The sequence below is a fragment of the Thalassophryne amazonica genome, chromosome 12 (genome assembly GCF_902500255.1).
Source record: "Thalassophryne amazonica chromosome 12, fThaAma1.1, whole genome shotgun sequence".
Lineage (NCBI taxonomy): Eukaryota > Metazoa > Chordata > Actinopteri > Batrachoidiformes > Batrachoididae > Thalassophryne > Thalassophryne amazonica.
The window spans coordinates 5,018,344-5,036,629 of NC_047114.1; the positions used below are offsets into that span (position 1 = coordinate 5,018,344).

An 18,286-nucleotide genomic window follows, 5' to 3' on the forward strand; every position below is an offset into this window, starting at 1 on the left:
TATAAAGCACCTTGGGGCAACTGTTTGTTGTGATTTGGCGCTATATAAAAAAATTGATTGATTGATTGATTGATAAGCCTATGATAACTGTATTTCGGGAGAACTTTTCATAATGCTTCTTATAGTGTTAAAATGTATGTGTCTCCTGGTGCACATTGATCAGTTAAGGGACCAAAAAAAAAAAAAAAAACACTGTCACAGCAGGCTTAATTTTTTTCCCCTTCGATACCTGGTGGTGGCCTGGTCTTGGTTAAAAATGCCCGGCCTGAAAAATTTCCCCAGTCCAGCCCTGACCATGACCTACATAAAATGTATGGTGGCCATCCCAGGGTGGTAGCTGCAGCCACATAGGGGTCAAAACTTAAATATGCTCCAATCATATTGGAATGTTTACCACATTATTTGTCTGTTCATAAAGATTCCAAAAAAGTATAGTTTGGACTAACTTTGACTGAATGTTGTGGAGTTATGGAGTAAAAACTGCAAAAACACTGACAAAGGTCAATTTTAGTTTGTGCAAGGGTCAAAAGTTAAAGCTGCTCCAATTTTGATCAAAAGTGATGAAAATTATTGATTGAGCCACCAGGATTAATAAATGGAATAGTTTTAACCATGCTGAATGTTTGGTCTCCAAAGTAAAGGTCGACCAGGGTCCTTTGGAGTTTATGACATATGACACACGTTAAGTTATAACTTGATAACTAAACATGGCAGATGGTACAAACTGCTCCTGTTTAAAACCCTATTAACTCAACCAATGACTGTAAAACATCAGGCATCCTGAGGACTCTGGGACATCCTGAGAATTTGTGGGCTCCCCAAGAAGCTATTGGACATCATATCCAGCCTATATACAGATGCTGTGAGTGTTGTGTGGAGTGGAGGCTGAGAGTTTTCCCAGTGAAAACCGGAGTTCCTCAGGGGTGTGTTCTGTCTCCAAAACTGTCAAATGCTTGCATGGACTGGATGTCTATGAAACCATTGAACACTGTGCTTTGAATAGTGACTGTAGTTGTGGAAACCAGTGACTTGGTTGTTTTTGTTGGTGAGGAAAGGTTTACTGACTTTGACTTTGCAAACAATGCTGTGATCTATAGTCAATGGATACTCTGATTGGAGCACTTGAGAAGCTGAGTGAGGAGTCAGAGTGTCTGGGTTTGAGACTGTCATGAATCAAGAGTACGATTCAGGACAGTCTCAAACCCAGACACACCGATTCCTCATGTAGTGGTGGTCGCCATTACCAACTTCCTGGACTCAGCTGTCACAGGAGTATCAGTATGTGGTGAAGGATTTGAACTTGTGGAGGCATCCACTTATCTTGGCGGTGATATTCATGTCTCTGGGTGCTCAGTCTTTGAGATCGAGAGGTGCCTGAGAAGAGCTTATGGAGTCATGAGATCACTGGATTGAGGCGTTTGGTGATGCTAATGTCTTTTCTGGAAAACAAAGGTCCAAGTCTTTAGGGTCCTGGGGCTGACTGTCTTGCTGTACGAGTGGGATGTTAACCAATGACCTAAGGCGATGACTGGATGTCTTTGCTATTAAGTGTGTTTGAGGGATCCTTGGGTACCGCTGGAATGACTTGGTATCAAACAAGCAGTTAATCAGGGCGATTAAGATGAGGAGGATGACTTGCATTGGACATTTTGTCCATGTGGCCCGTTTGTCTGTACATGATCCAGCACATAGGTGTCTGAGTGTTGAGGACCACAGTTAGCTGGAGAAGGTCAAGAGGACATTCACTTTTCACCTGGCTGTGACAGATAGATGGTTACTTTAGTGATGTGTAACAGAAAACATCAGATGGACATGGATTACTGACCCACAGCATCAGAAACATGACAATAAAAATCAGGACTTTATCTGATTTTTTTTATAATGATAACTTTATTTAGGGTGTTCCCAGGAATTGGTGCACAAAAGAAAAGAAACTTCAATAATAAAAATATACTACAACCATGCACAGAAATCCTCAATTAAAGAGCTGATTTGAAACAAATATATATCAAAAATATTATGTTGTTGTTGTTTAATTAGATATATTTTATTTATACAGTGACAAATTACAACAAAGCTGCCTCAAGGTACTTCACTCAAGTAAGGTCTAACCTTACCACCCCCAGAGCAAGGACAAAGGTGAAAGTGGTAAGGAAAAAACTCCCTTTGATGATACTGAGGAAGAAACCTTAAGCAGACCAGACTCAGAGGGGTGACCCTTTGCTTGGGCCATTCTAACAATTACAAGGTTTTGACAAAGCTTTACAAAGGTGAAGAAACAGAAAAGTACTGTCAAGAATCTGGCAGCAGCATTTTGAACCAGTTGGAGACCCCTAATGGAGGTGTAACAGGACATCTTCCCCCCTGGATATCCAGGGGGGTATATCCTAAGATATCCTAGGATATCCGGGGGGGAGATATAATGTTACACCTGAGTACGGTAAACCAGAAAATAGAACATTTCAGTAGTCCAGTGTAGAAGAGACAAATGCATGAAACAGGGTCTCAGCATCATCCATAGACAAGATGGGATGAATCTTCTCTGTATTTCGCAGGTGGAAGAAAGCAGTCCTCGTAATATCTCTGACGTGCAGGTCAAAGGACAGTGTGGGATCAAAAATCACCCCAAGATTCCTCACTTTGTCAGTGTGATGTATGACACACAAGCCTAGGTTAAGGGTTAACTGCTGAAGAACCATCATTTCAGTCTTGTCCCAGTTTAGAAGTAAGAAATTGCTAAGCATCCAGCTTTTTACTGACGGAAGGTAATCCTCTAAGAATTTTACGTGTATGAGCTTACCAGCAGTTATCGGCATGTACAACTGAGTATCATCAGCATAGCAATGAAAGGTAATCCCAAAACGCCACAATACGTGCCCAAGTGCTGCTATATAAAGGGAGATAAGCAGGACCCCATATTTCATGTCATATTTCATGTCACCAAGGTGCTGTTGTACAGGACACAGTGAGAATGACTGGTTAGGTTTTCTTTAAATCAGAAGTGCCTGACTCCGTGGTATAACTCACAAACTCATAGCTTAAAGCAGATAACCTGTAAGTTGGAGAGGAAATGGCGTCTCACTAATTTAGAAGATCTTCACTTAGCCTGGAAAAAGAGTCTGTTGCTCTATAAAAAAGCCCTCCGTAAAGCTAGGACATCTTTCTACTCATCACTAATTGAAGAAAATAAGAACAACCCCAGGTTTCTTTCAGCACTGTAGCCAGGCTGACAAAGAGTCAGAGCTCTATTGAGCTGAGTATTCCATTAACTTTAACTAGTAATGACTTCATGACTTTCTTTGCTAACAAATTTTAGCTATTAGAGAAAAATTACTCATAACCATCCCAAAGACGTATCGTTATCTTTGGCTGCTTTCAGTGATGCCGGTATTTGGTTAGACTCTTTCTCTCCGATTGTTCTGTCTGAGTTATTTTCATTAGTTACTCATCCAAACCATCAACATGTTTATTAGACCCCATTCCTACCAGGCTGCTCAAGGAAGCCCTACCATTATTTAATGCTTCGATCTTAAATATGATCAATCTATCTTTGTTAGTTGGCTATGTACCACAGGCTTTAAGGTGTCAGTAATTAAACCATTACTTAAAAAGCCATCACTTGACCCAGCTATCTTAGCTAATTATAGGCCAATCTCCAACCTTCCTTTTCTCTCAAAAATTCTCGAAAGGGTAGTTGTAAACAGCTAACTGATCATCTGCAGAGGAATGGTCTATTTGAAGAGTTTCAGTCAGGTTTTAGAATTCATCATAGTACAGAAACAGCATTAGTGAAGGTTACAATGATCTTCTTATGGCCTCGGACAGTGGACTCATCTCTGTGCTTGTTCTGTTAGACCTCAGTGCTACTTTTGATACTGTTGACCATAACATTTATTACAGAGATTAGAGCATGCCATAGGTATTAAAGGCACTGCGCTGCGGTGGTTTGAATCATATTTGTCTAATAGATTACAATTTGTTCATGTAAATGGGGAATCTTCTTCACAGACTAAAGTTAATTATGGAGTTCCACAAGGTTCTGTGCTAGGACCAATTTTATTCACTTTATACATGCTTCCCTTAGGCAGTATTATTAGACGGTATTGCTTAAATTTTCATTGTTACGCAGATGATACCCAGCTTTATCTATCCATGAAGCCAGAGGACACACACCAATTAGCTAAACTGCAGGATTGTCTTACAGACATAAAGACATGGATGACCTCTAATTTCCTGCTTTTAAACTCAGATAAAACTGAAGTTATTGTACTTGGCCCCACAAATCTTAGAAACATGGTGTCTAACCAGATCCTTACTCTGGATGGCATTACCCTGAGCTCTAGTAATACTGTGAGAAATCTTGGAGTCATTTTTGATCAGGATATGTCATTCAAAGCGCATATTAAACAAATATGTAGGACTGCTTTTTTGCATTTACGCAATATCTCTAAAATCAGAAAGGTCTTGTCTCAGAGTGATGCTGAAAAACTAATTCATGCATTTATTTCCTCTAGGCTGGACTATTGTAATTCATTATTATCAGGTTGTCCTAAAAGTTCCCTAAAAAGCCTTCAGTTAATTCAAAATGCTGCAGCTAGAGTACTGACGGGGACTAGAAGGAGAGAGCATATCTCACCCATATTGGCCTCTCTTCATTGGCTTCCTGTAATTCTAGATAGAATTTAAAATTCTTCTTCTTACTTATAAGGTTTTGAATAATCAGGTCCCATCTTATCTTAGGGACCTCGTAGTACCATATCACCCCAATAGAGCGCTTCGCTCTCAGACTGCAGGCTTACTTGTAGTTCCTAGGGTTTGTAAGAGTAGAATGGGAGGCAGAGCCTTCAGCTTTCAGGCTCCTCTCCTGTGAACCAGCTCCCAATTCAGATCAGGGAGACAGACACCCTCTCTACTTTTAAGATTAGGCTTAAACTTTCCTTTTTGCTAAAGCTTATAGTTAGGGCTGGATCAGGTGACCCTGAACCATCCCTTAGTTATGCTGCTATAGACGTAGGACTGCTAGGGGGTTCCCATGATGCACTGTTTCTTTCTCTTTTTGCTCTGTATGCACCACTCTGCATTTAATCATTAGTGATCGATCTCTGCTCCCCTCCACAGCATGTCTTTTTCCTGGTTCTCTCCCTCAGCCCCAACCAGTCCCAGCAGAAGACTGCCCCTCCCTGAGCCTGGTTCTGCTGGAGGTTTCTTCCTGTTAAAAGGGAGTTTTTCCTTCCCACTGTCGCCAAGTGCTTGCTCACAGGGGGTCGTTTTGACCGTTGGGGTTTTTTACGTAATTATTGTATGGCCTTGCCTTACAATATAAAGCGCCTTGGGGCAACTGTTTGTTGTGATTTGGCGCTATATAAAAAAATTGATTGATTGATTGATGTCAACCATGCAAGGACATTCCCAGTAATCCCAAATGATTCTTCAGCCTATCAACTAGAATACGGAAATCCACCGTATCAAATGCAGCGCTAATGCTTGTTGTTGTTGTCGTCATTGTAGGGTTGTTGGCCAAGTGGTTAAGAGCACTTGATTCCTACAGAAGGTTCTTGGTTCGAACTCACCCCTGCCCATTTGCTACATGATGTGGAGTTGCATCAGGAAGGGCATCCGGCATAAAACATGTGCCATTTTAACATGTAGATCCTGCTCTGGTGACCCAGAGTGAAAAACAAAAGAGAGACTGAAGGTACATACTAATGTTATTTTTAAAACATGCATTGTTTTTCAGTACATGTCGCACCGGAGTATAAATCTATAAAATAGTAAACTATGGAATTTAAAAATATCCAGACTTTGAATAGCACTCATCCCTGAGACTATCATAGGAAGATGGTTCTCACATCTTGATAGTATGCAAAACCCCTGTCACATCTTGATGATTTAGCCACCATATGTTACCATTATATTGAAATTCGCTGGGCATACACTGGCTTAAGTCTAATAAGTTCTGGGTAAGTTTTGTGTAAGTTAAGAGCACATTGAAGCACGCTGATATACATCCTCATACGCCAAGTACCTCAAAAAATTCTTGGACATGCAAAATATTTTCGATGTATGTCAGCGTATGATTCATACGTCCTGCATGCAGGACGTATGTTGTAGGTAAGTTACGCAGGGATGTAGCACCAAATTCTGGGCCCTAGGTACTAGCCATATTGAAGACCCCCCCCCACTGTTATCTTCTTTTTTATTAACGCAAACACCAAATTTCTAATGCGTAGTCAAACCAGGTCTAACCCTTTTTAAAGTTGGGGGAGCAATATTGAAAGGCACCATTTTTCTAGAAAATGGTGCCATTTGGTCCCCCAGACCCCCCAACCTTGTAACAAAGTTATGATGTTATATTCTCGTCAAAAACATACCTGGAGTAGTGTTTTGTTTTATTTTGCACATACATACATCACCGACACACCACAAAGAGATTTCTATCAGGTTTAATGCCTACAGCAACTATCTCAATCAATGACAACATATTACAGCAAGAGTCCACACAAGTATTTTAAAGGATGACGAAAGTGTAATATGTTATATTTAATAAGATATTTTCATGAAAAAAGACACAATGTGCAGTTTTATTGCATTTTATTTTTTCCTGTGTAAAAACACAGCTTAGATGTGGTTTGACTGAAAGAAATTGTCATTAAACTTAATAAAACAGGGATGAAGTGGAGGTTTAAGAGTCACTAGGTGTTCACAGGAAACAGTTATTTCTATATTTATGTTCATTGTTAGTTGGTTTAATATTTTCTGTTTTGTTTAATCAGATTCTTTTTGTCTGTTTCTCTAAAACTGTATTGTGGCATTGTTATTATTACTATTATTGTTTTTTCTATTATTATTGATACATAAATAAAATAATCAATCAATCAATCAATCAATCAATTTTTTTATATAGCGCCAAATCACAACAAACAGTTGCCCCAAGGCGCTTTATATTGTAAGGCAATGCCATACAATAATTATGTAAAACCCCAACGGTCAAAACGACCCCCTGTGAGCAAGCACTTGGCTACAGTGGGAAGGAAAAACTCCCTTTTAACAGGAAGAAACCTCCAGCAGAACCAGGCTCAGGGAGGGGCAGTCTTCTGCTGGGACTGGTTGGGGCTGAGGGAGGAGAACCAGGAAAAAGACATGCTGTGGAGGGGAGCAGAGATCGATCACTAATGATTAAATGCAGAGTGGTGCATACAGAGCAAAAGAGAAAGAAACAATGCATCATGGGAACGCCCCAGCAGTCTACGTCTATAGCAGCATAACCTAAGGGATGGTTCAGGGTCACCTGATCCAGCCCTAACTATAAGCTTTAGCAAAAGGAAAGTTTTAAGCCTAATCTTAAAAGTAGAGAGGGTGTCTGTCTCCCTGATCTGAATTGGGAGCTGGTTCCACAGGAGAGGAGCCTGAAAGCTGAAGGCTCTGCCTCCCATTCTACTCTTACAAACCCTAGGAACTACAAGTAAGCCTGCAGTCTGAGAGCGAAGCGCTCTATTGGGGTGATATGGTACTACGAGGTTCCTAAGATAAGATGGGACCTGATTATTCAAAACCTTATAAGTAAGAAGAAGAATTTTAAATTCTATTCTAGAATTAACAGGAAGCCAATGAAGAGAGGCCAATATGGGTGAGATATGCTCTCTCCTTCTAGTCCCCGTCAGTACTCTAGCTGCAGCATTTTGAATTAACTGAAGGCTTTTTAGGGAACTTTTAGGACAACCTGATAATAATGAATTACAATAGTCCAGCCTAGAGGAAATAAATGCATGAATTAGTTTTTCAGCATCACTCTGAGACAAGACCTTTCTGATTTTAGAGATATTGCGCAAATGCAAAAAAGCAGTCCTACATATTTGTTTAATATGCGCTTTGAATGACATATCCTGATCAAAAATGACTCCCAAGATTTCTCACAGTATTACTAGAGCTCAGGGTAATGCCATCCAGAGTAAGGATCTGGTTAGACACCATGTTTCTAAGATTTGTGGGGCCAAGTACAATAACTTCAGTTTTATCTGAGTTTAAAAGCAGGAAATTAGAGGTCATCCATGTCTTTATGTCTGTAAGACAATCCTGCAGTTTAGCTAATTGGTGTGTGTCCTCTGGCTTCATGGATAGATAAAGCTGGGTATCATCTGCGTAACAATGAAAATTTAAGCAATACCGTCTAATAATACTGCCTAAGGGAAGCATGTATAAAGTGAATAAAATTGGTCCTAGCACAGAACCTTGTGGAACTCCATAATTAACTTTAGTCTGTGAAGAAGATTCCCCATTTACATGAACAAATTGTAATCTATTAGACAAATATGATTCAAACCACCGCAACGCAGTGCCTTTAATACCTATGGCATGCTCTAATCTCTGTAATAAAATGTTATGGTCAACAGTATCAAAAGCAGCACTGAGGTCTAACAGAACAAGCACAGAGATGAGTCCACTGTCCGAGGCCATAAGAAGATCATTTTAACCTTCACTAATGCTGTTTCTGTACTATGATGAATTCTAAAACCTGACTGAAACTCTTCAAATAGACCATTCCTTTGCAGATGATCAGTTAGCTGTTTTACACTACTCTTTCAAGAATTTTTGAGAGAAAAGGAAGGTTGGAGATTGGCCTATAATTAGCTAAGATAGCTGGGTCAAGTGATGGCTTTTAAGTAATGGTTTAATTACTGCACCTTAAAAGCCTGTGGTACTAGCCAACTAACAAAGATAGGTTGATCATATTTAAGATCGAAGCATTAAATAATGGTAGGGCTTCCTTGAGCAGCCTGGTAGGAATGGGGTCTAATAAACATGTTGATGGTTTGGATGAAGTACTAATGAAAATAACTCAGACAGAACAATCGGAGAGAAAGAGTCTAACCAAATACCGGCATCACTGAAAGCAGCCAAAGATAACGATACATCTTTGGGATGGTTATGAGTAATTTTTTCTCTAATAGTTAAAATTTTGTTAGCAAAGAAAGTCATGAAGTCATTACTAGTTAAAGTTAATGGAATACTCAGCTCAATAGAGCTCTGACTCTTTGTCAGCCTGGCTACAGTGCTGAAAAGAAACTGGGGTTGTTCTTATTTTTCTTCAATTAGTGATGAGTTGAAAGATGTCCTAGCTTTACGGAGGGCTTTTTTATAGAGCAACAGACTCTTTTCCAGGCTAAGTGAAGATCTTCTAAATTAGTGAGGACGCCATTTCCTCTCCAACTTACGGGTTATCTGCTTTAAGCTACGAGTTTGTGAGTTATACCACGGAGTCAGGCACTTCTGATTTAAAGCTCTCTTTTTCAGAGGAGCTACAGCATCCAAAGTTGTCTTCAATGAGGATGTAAAACTACTGACGAGATACTCTATCTCACTTACAGAGTTTAGGTAGCTACTCTGCACTGTGTTGGTATATGGCATATGAGAACATAAAGAAGGAATCATATCCTTAAACCTAGTTACAGCGCTTTCTGAAAGACTTCTAGTGTAATGAAACTTATTCCCCACTGCTGGGTAGTCCATCAGAGTAAATGTAAATGTTATTAAGAAATGATCAGACAGAAGGGAGTTTTCAGGGAATACTGTTAAGTCTTCTATTTCCATACCATAAGTCAGAACAAGATCTAAGATATGATTAAAGTGGTGGGTGGACTCATTTACTTTTGAGCAAAGCCAATAGAGTCTAATAATAGATTAATGCAGTGTTGAGGCTGTCATTCTCAGCATCTGTGTGGATGTTAAAATCGCCCACTATAATTATCTTATCTGAGCTAAGCACTAAGTCAGACAAAAGGTCTGAAAATTCACAGAGAAACTCAAAGTAACGACCAGGTGGACGATTGATAATAACAAATAAAACTGGTTTTTGGGACTTCCAATTTGGATGGACAAGACTAAGAGTCAAGCTTTCAAATGAATTAAAGCTCTGTCTAGGTTTTTGATTAATTAATAAGCTGGAATGGAAGATTGCTGCTAATCCTCCGCCCCGGCCCGTGCTACGAGCATTCTGACAGTTAGTGTGACTCGGGGGTGTTGACTCATTTAAACTAACATATTCATCCTGCTGTAACCAGGTTTCTGTAAGGCAGAATAAATCAATATGTTGATCAATTATTATATCATTTACCAACAGGGACTTAGAAGATAGAGACCTAATGTTTAATAGACCACATTTAACTGTTTTAGTCTGTGGTGCAGTTGAAGGTGCTATATTATTTTTTCTTTTTGAATTTTTATGCTTAATAGATTTTTGCTGGTTATTGGTAGTCTGGGAGCAGGCACCGTCTCTACGGGGATGGGGTAATGAGGGGATGGCAGGGGGAGAGAAGCTGCAGAGAGGTGTGTAAGACTACAACTCTGCTTCTGGTCCCAACCCTGGATAGTCACGGTTTGGAGGATTTAAGAAAATTGGCCAGATTTCTAGAAATGAGAGCTGCTCCATCCAAAGTGGGATGGATGCCGGTCTCTCCTAACAAGACCAGGTTTTCCCCAGAAGCTTTGCCAGTTATCTATGAAGCCCACCTCATTTTTTGGACACCACTCAGACAGCCAGCAATTCAAGGAGAACATGCGGCTAAACATGTCACTCCCGGTCTGATTGGGGAGGGGCCCAGAGAAAACTACAGAGTCCGACATTGTTTTTGCAAAGTTACACACCGATTTAATGTTAATTTTAGTGACCTCCGATTGGCGTAACCGGGTGTCATTACTGCCGACGTGAATTACAATCTTACCAAATTTACGCTTAGCCTTAGCCAGCAGTTTCAAATTTCCTTCAATGTCGCCTGCTCTGGCCCCCGGAAGACAATTGACTATGGTTGCTGGTGTCGCTAACTTCACATTTCTCAAAACAGAGTCGCCAATAACCAGAGTTGATCCTCAGCGGGTGTGTCGTCGAGTGGGGAAAAACGGTTAGAAATGTGAACGGGGTTGGCGGTGTACACGGGGCTTCTGTTTAGGGCTACGCTTCCTCCTCACAGTCACCCAGTCGGCCTGCTTTCCCGGCTGCTCGGGATCTGCCAGGGGGTAACTAACAGCGGCTAAGCTACCTTGGTCCGCACCGACTACAGGGGCCTGGCTAGCTGTAGAATTTTCCATGGTGCGGAGCCGAGTCTCCAATTCGCCCAGCCTGGCCTCCAAGCTACGAATAAGCTACACTTATTACAAGTACCGTTACTGCTAAAGGAGGCCGAGGAATAACTAAACATTTCACACCCAGAGCAGAAAAGTGCGGGAGAGACAGGAGAAGCCGCCATGCTAAATCGGCTAAGAGCTAGTAGCTACGCTAAGCTAGCGGATTCCTAAAAACACGCAAAGTGAATAATGTGTAAATAATTTAGAGGTGATTCAGCAGAAGGAGTGCTTTAGTTAAGGCACGTAAAGATTACACTGTGAAACAAATCGTTATCTAGTTATCTAGATCAATCTAACTGCGCAGATTAAACAGCTAACAGATACAGAAAAACACAGCTGTGCTCCGGAACAGGAAGTGATACAATACCGCAGTGAGAGCCAACCCACCAGTAGAGGCAAGCAAGAGACAAGACCAGCAGCCTTTGGATAACCTTATATAATAAATAAATAAATGAATAAAATATTACAATTTGTAATACATTTGACTCTTTTGCGACAACAAACATTGAGCCATGAATTATTATACAGAAAACAAATGTGCTGACAGCTGCAACAGCTTAATGCTAACTTTAAAACTGAAAACGCCATAGACATGCTAACATGTTAGCATCGGTCCCGTTTTTTAAGTTGTAAATACATCTATCAAGTGTTTCAGAAGACCATGACAGGTCAGATTAACATAAAAAGGTAATATTACTCACAGACATATGCTCTTTGGGGTTTTAGTGGCGAAAAATTAAGATTAAGCGAAATAAAACATTGAATCAACAAAACACCAGATGGAAGTACTGCTTCGATCTGCGAATCACTGCCACTGAACTCTACACTACATGGAATTGCCATCACGGCTGAGTGAGTGAAGCCCAGCCGCTGCATTGTCGGCCATCTTGCGCTCCCAAAAGGCGCAAACGGCGCACAGTGGAATCAGGTCGATAGTATAGGGTCAAACTCACCAATTTCTGCAGAATGAAGCCCTTTGTCGAGTTGTTATGTAATATTATTAAGCTCTGTTAAGGCCATTTATAAGACTTGTACATGTAGTGTAGTTTTTGATAGATTAATAAAGTAAATAGCAACAAAAACTTATTAAATCTATGGACATTATAAGCTCTTGCAATGCAACACTATTTGAATACTTTCTATCATATTATACGCTTGTAAACACGCACAAAGCCGCCCCCCCCCCCCCACACACACACATAATGTTCATTTGACACAACACACACACACACACACACACACACCACACACACACACACACTCAGTCAAAACACTCCCCAAACGGTGCACATCAACCACAATTCAAATGCACAAACACTTTTTAATGTTGTGCACACACAAAGAAAGGCACACAGGTAATTGGTCAATCAGTTAAAATAAATATTAGAATGTTTTTTAGTTTTGCAGAAGTAGGAACATTACAACAAATCACAATCACAGTTGATGTAAAGCAGTCAATCCATTCACATGTCAATGTGCACGCTATCAAATTGAAAATGAACTATGTGACAGCTTTAGTGTCTGAAACAACAAAATACAACAAAATACAACTACAGCGATGGCCCAATTTTAAATGAGTTGTTTACATTTCAAAACTTTACAGCATCTGATTAATATCCATCCATCCATTTTCTTCTGCTTTATCCGCAGTTGGGTCGTGGGGGCAGCAGCTCAAGCAAAGCCGCCCAGACCTCCCGATCCACACACACCTCCCCCAGCTCCTCCGGGGGAACCCCAAGGCGTTCCCAAGCCAGCCGAGAGATGTAGTCCCTCCAGCGTGTCCTGGGTCTTCCCCGGGGCCTCCTCCCAATGGGATGCCTGGAACACCTCTCCAGCGAGGCGTCCAAGGGGCATCCGGAAAAGATGCCCGAGCCACCTCAGCTGACTCCTTTCGACGTGAAGGAGCATCGGCTCGACTCCAACCTCCTCCCGAGTGACCGAGCTCCTCACCCTATCTCTAAGGGAGCGCCCAGCCACCCTGCGGAGGAAACTCATCTCGGCCGCTTGTACTCGCGATCTCGTTCTTTCGGTCATGAGCCAAATCTCATGATCATAGGTGAGGATCGGAATGTAGATCGATCGGTAAATCGAGAGCTTTGCCCCCCTACTCAGCTCTGTCTTCACCACGACGGTCCGATACAGCGACCGCATCACTGCAGACGCTGCACCGATCCGTCTATCGATCTCACACTCCGTCCCTCACTCGTGAACAAGACCCCACTGCAGAAACGGTCTTGTTCATGAGTGAGATCTGATTAACACATTTTGAAAAATACCTTTTTCTGTATGTACAGAGTGTGTATTCACTTTCTTCATCAGATGGAGCAGCATCTTATCTGGATCCAAAATAAAAAATAGTATAGTAATATTATTTGATAATACTCTATAGAAGTTGACATTTTCAAAGAAGCCAGACCAAGTTACAGGCAGAAAATTTCAAAATGTATATTACTGCCTTTTTGCATTTACGTAATATCTCTAAAATCAGAAAGGTCTTGTCTCAGAGTGATGCTGAAAAACTAATTCATGCATTTATTTCCTCTAGGCGGACTATTGTAATTCATTATTATCAGGTTGTCCTAAAAGTTCCCTAAAAAGCCTTCAGTTAATTCAAAATGCTGCAGCTAGAGTACTGACGGGGACTAGAAGGAGAGAGCATATCTCACCCATATTGGCCTCTCTTCATTGGCTTCCTGTTAATTCTAGAATAGAATTTAAAATTCTTCTTCTTACTTATAAGGTTTGAATAATCAGGTCCCATCTTATCTTAGGGACCTCGTAGTACCATATCACCCCAATAGAGCGCTTCGCTCTCAGACTGCAGGCTTACTTGTAGTTCCTAGGGTTTGTAAGAGTAGAATGGGAGGCAGAGCCTTCAGCTTTCAGGCTCCTCTCCTGTGGAACCAGCTCCCAATTCAGATCAGGGAGACAGACACCCTCTCTACTTTTAAGATTAGGCTTAAAACTTTCCTTTTTGCTAAAGCTTATAGTTAGGGCTGGATCAGGTGACCCTGAACCATCCCTTAGTTATGCTGCTATAGACGTAGACTGCTGGGGGTTTCCATGATGCATTTTTCCTTTTGCTCTGTATGCACCACTCTGCATTTAATCATTAGTGATCAATCTCTGCTCCCCTCCACAGCATGTCTTTTTCCTGGTTCTCTCCCTCAGCCCCAACCAGTCCCAGCAGAAGGACTGCCCCTCCCTGAGCCTGGTTCTGCTGGAGGGTTCTTCCTGTTAAAAGGGAGTTTTTTCCTTCCCACTGTAGCCAAGTGCTTGCTCACAGGGGGTCATTTTGACAGTTGGGGTTTTACATAATTATTGTATGGCCTTGCCTTACAATATAAGCGCCTTGGGGCAACCTGTTTGTTGTGATTTGGCGCTATATAAAAAAATTGATTGATTGATTGATTGACATGTATTATATGTATTATATATGTATTATTATATTATTGTTATATCATATTACATATAATATATAATATAATATATATATAATATAATATATGTTTTACTGTATATGTATTATATTATATGTATATTACTGAATACTGTATTTTACTGAATCTGGCCTGTCAACTTTATTTAAAACTCATAATAATAAAGCAAAACTGAAAATCCTGAAAGTCCTCTCCCACGATTTTCACGAGTATCACGATTCGTGCAGTTAATTTGCACTGCAAGACGGCATTTTGCAGTGCAAACAAAGCTAAATCAAATCAAACAAAGCTAAATCAGCGATTATTAATCTAAATTGTGTGTGTGCGACAAGTGTCTTTTTTATATCGGCGTTTGAAGTTCTGAGGGACACAAAATGGCATTTTCTGTATTTCCGCCGGCTTCACGCCTCAGCGGCCAATCAAGGTACAGTGATTGATCGGGCCCATTCCACGTAGTGTAGAGTTCAGTGATCACTGCTTCCATTGGTTCAAGGTTCAAAGGAAAGCCTTGCTGCAGAAACGGTTGATTTATATGGAACAAACGAAACATTTGCGGGTAAAACAAAGTTATTTAACAACTAACTGATGACTAAATTAGTTGACAACTATTTTAATAAACAATCAAATTGATTAGTTGTTTCAGCACTACGAAACACCTCCTCTTCTGTGAGATCCTGTTTGCGATGTGTGTGTGTGTGTGTGTGTGTGTGTGTGTGTGTGTGTGTGTGTGTGTGTGGCACACACACACACCTGTGCGCCTGGACTAAACCATTGTACAACTGTGCAGGGGTGGAAGGGCCCTCAGAGATCTTTCAATATTATTGTTAGAGCAGAATTATGTTTTGCAACATTCATACATTCATTCTAATTATATTCTTTTACAACATGAATTGTATGGACATTAATAACATGCAAAACAAAAATGTATTTAATGCCAGTTTTTTTGTGCCCCCCCCGCTCTGGGCCCTGGGCCTGGCCCTTTACCCCCCCAGTCCAATGCCCCTGAAATTATGCAACTGTTAACATGTTTTTGTAATTTACTCACAAGTCAAAATACATCCATTAATGCTGGCCATTGATTGGCTGAAAGCTGCAGTCCTCATGCGAACAGAGTGTTTCAAATATTAAAACCATTCACACACAGAGTAAATATAAAGTCTTAATCTGACCTGTTCGTGTAAGTCAGATTCATCATGACAGCCTGATGAAAACATATCCACATAAAGCTCCTGATTTTGGGAAAACGATGTCTGAAAATACTTTAATTTCTGGAAACGTAGCATTTTAAAGCAAGTCCCTCAGTGGTTTTTTCTGCTCTAAGTGTGTTTCGCAGCCTGTGGATGCTGTGTCGCAGTCTGAGGGGGCACAGGCGGAAAAAGTCATAGCACTTCATTCATTCACATCAGCGTTTACCACAGACATCAGTCAACTCTTCAGCATTCTGCACACAATTAAAATAAATCCCACCATCCACCAAGACAAAAATAAAATAAAATGAAATGAATAATGTTAAATTACTCTGTTTTGCCTCCATGTGGAGGGGAAACGCTGCGTGACAGCGTACATGCTGAATGACGTGCTCGTTAATATTTAAGTGTTCCACCTGCCAAACAAAAGGGTTTTTGCCTGCTGTAGAACCGCAAACCAAGCCAGACTTAACCGCTCTGACCCGCACCACACATGTAGTACCCGACTCAAACCACTCGGTGGAAACGGGGCTGTCAGCATACGCTGGATAAATCGTCAAGGTGTGACTGGGCCCCAACATCAGTCTGATTTCTCTGTGGTTTCCACAGTCCTAACATCTCCTCAAGGGTGTTCTCATCAACCAAAAGCCGAACATTTCAACATAATTGTTGTGGCTGGCGTGCCTGGCTGGCTTTTGTTTGTCTTTTGTTTCTGTCTTTGGTTTTCCTTCCAGGTGGTGCGCATTTGGGACTGAGTGGCTGTGTGGCTGAGATATCAGGACCTCACCCTGATCACCTGCGGCTCGTCAGGACTCACAGCTGTGGTGCATCTAAATGGATTGGAACATGGTGGCATTTAAGACTGGAGTACACAGTGTGTATTGCCAGAGACTCGACCTTGTGACCAGACGGGTGAGATCGTCGTCTCGGGAGCCATCTCATCATCAGTGGATGCAGAGAACGTCCAGGTATGATGCATGGTCTGTGAAAGAGGAGGGGGTGAGGTCTCACGCTCGTCAGCACACTTCCTGAGGTACGTTAGATTTTGTGACTAACATTTATACAGTCAGTAAATGTGGTGTCCCTCACACCTTATTATATTGAGCTGTATGTTGGTCGTTTAAATCAGCTTCCACTGCAGTGGAGTTTTGTGAACGGGGTGTTCTATGCCTGCAGGGTGGGAAGCTGATTTGCAATTAAGCCAGGAAGTGTTTGCTGTTTGTACACCTTTGAGTGGTCTCTCTGTGTGTTGAGTGTGGACTCACATAATGATTTCTTCTTTCAGAGACTCGGTTTGTCGCGGCCACCTTGGGGGGTGTCGGCGGGGTCCTTGGGTCCGAACTGGTTCTGGCTCCGGACCGTTTTGTGCTGCTGGGAGCACACCGCAAATCCGCCACGCCAGACCGCGCACTTATTTGTTTTGTATTTTTTTCACATCATGTTATGTTCATTAAACTCTGTTAGCTTTGTACCGTGCTCTGCTTATTTTATACTGGGTCCTTCAAACGCTGGTCGGTTCTCCGGGCTGCGTCCGACACATAACAATAATCTCCTGAATCTGCTGCCGGCCTTCATGTGGTTTTTTGGTGGTTTTCTTTCCTCATGGATTAAAAATGTCTCACAGTGATCTCTGTTTAGCTGAGATTTTGTTTTGCAGATTCCAGCGCTGTTTATTTTCTTGGTCTTTTGTGGCGTTTTCAGAGAGTTGGAGGTCAGGGCGTGTGTCTGCCTGTCGGCCTCACTAAACCATGTGGCTTTTTGTTTTGTTTGCTTTTGTCTCTTCCTTGTGTATGTGTGTAGTGTGTGTGTGTGTGTGTGTGTGTGGTGTGTGTGTGTGTGTGTGTGTGTGTGTGTGTGTGTGTGTGTGGATAATGATCGTGCATTTCACACTGTCTATTGACAGCTTCCTACCACACACACACACACACACACACACACACACACACACACACACACACACACACACACACACACACACACACACATATATATACACTCAACAAAAATATAAACGCAACACTTTTGGTTTTGCTCCCATTTTGTATGAGATGAACTCAAAGATCTAAAACTTTTTCCACATACACAATATCACCATTTCCCTCAAATATTGTTCACAAACCAGTCGAAATCTGTGATAGTGAGCACTTCTCCTTTGCTGAGATAATAATTGGCACGTTGGAGAGGTGTTCTCTTCACGGATGACTCCCCAGTTCCACACTGTCCAGGGCAGATGGCAGACAGCGTGTGTGGCGTCGTGTGGGTGAGCGGTTTTCTGATGTCAATGTTGTGGATCGAGTGGCCCATGGTGGTGGTGGGGTTATGGCAGGGGTGGGCAATGAGGGCCGAGACACCTGCGGTTTTCCTTGCAACCAATCACCTCACCAGGTGGGTTGCTGATGAGCTTCTCCCCTGCACATAAACACCTGGTCATCAATGAAATCACCTGCGAAGGTGATTGGTAGCAAGGAAACCTGCAATGTCTTGGCCCTTTATGGCACATGATTGCATAAAGGGCGGTTCTTTCCCTCAGCCCCAACCAGT

At 41.6% G+C, this 18,286-nt stretch overlaps 1 long non-coding RNA gene across 1 annotated transcript; it reads right to left on the minus strand.

Annotated features, from left to right (window-relative positions):
- Positions 1 to 615: 615 nt before the first annotated feature.
- LOC117522092 lies at positions 616 to 17,769 on the minus strand. Its single transcript, XR_004564142.1, has 3 exons — positions 17,759 to 17,769; positions 13,426 to 13,428; positions 616 to 761 (listed from the first exon to the last, which is right to left on the minus strand). It is a non-coding gene; the product is annotated as an uncharacterized LOC117522092 (long non-coding RNA).
- Between the last annotated feature and the right edge of the window lie 517 nt (positions 17,770 to 18,286).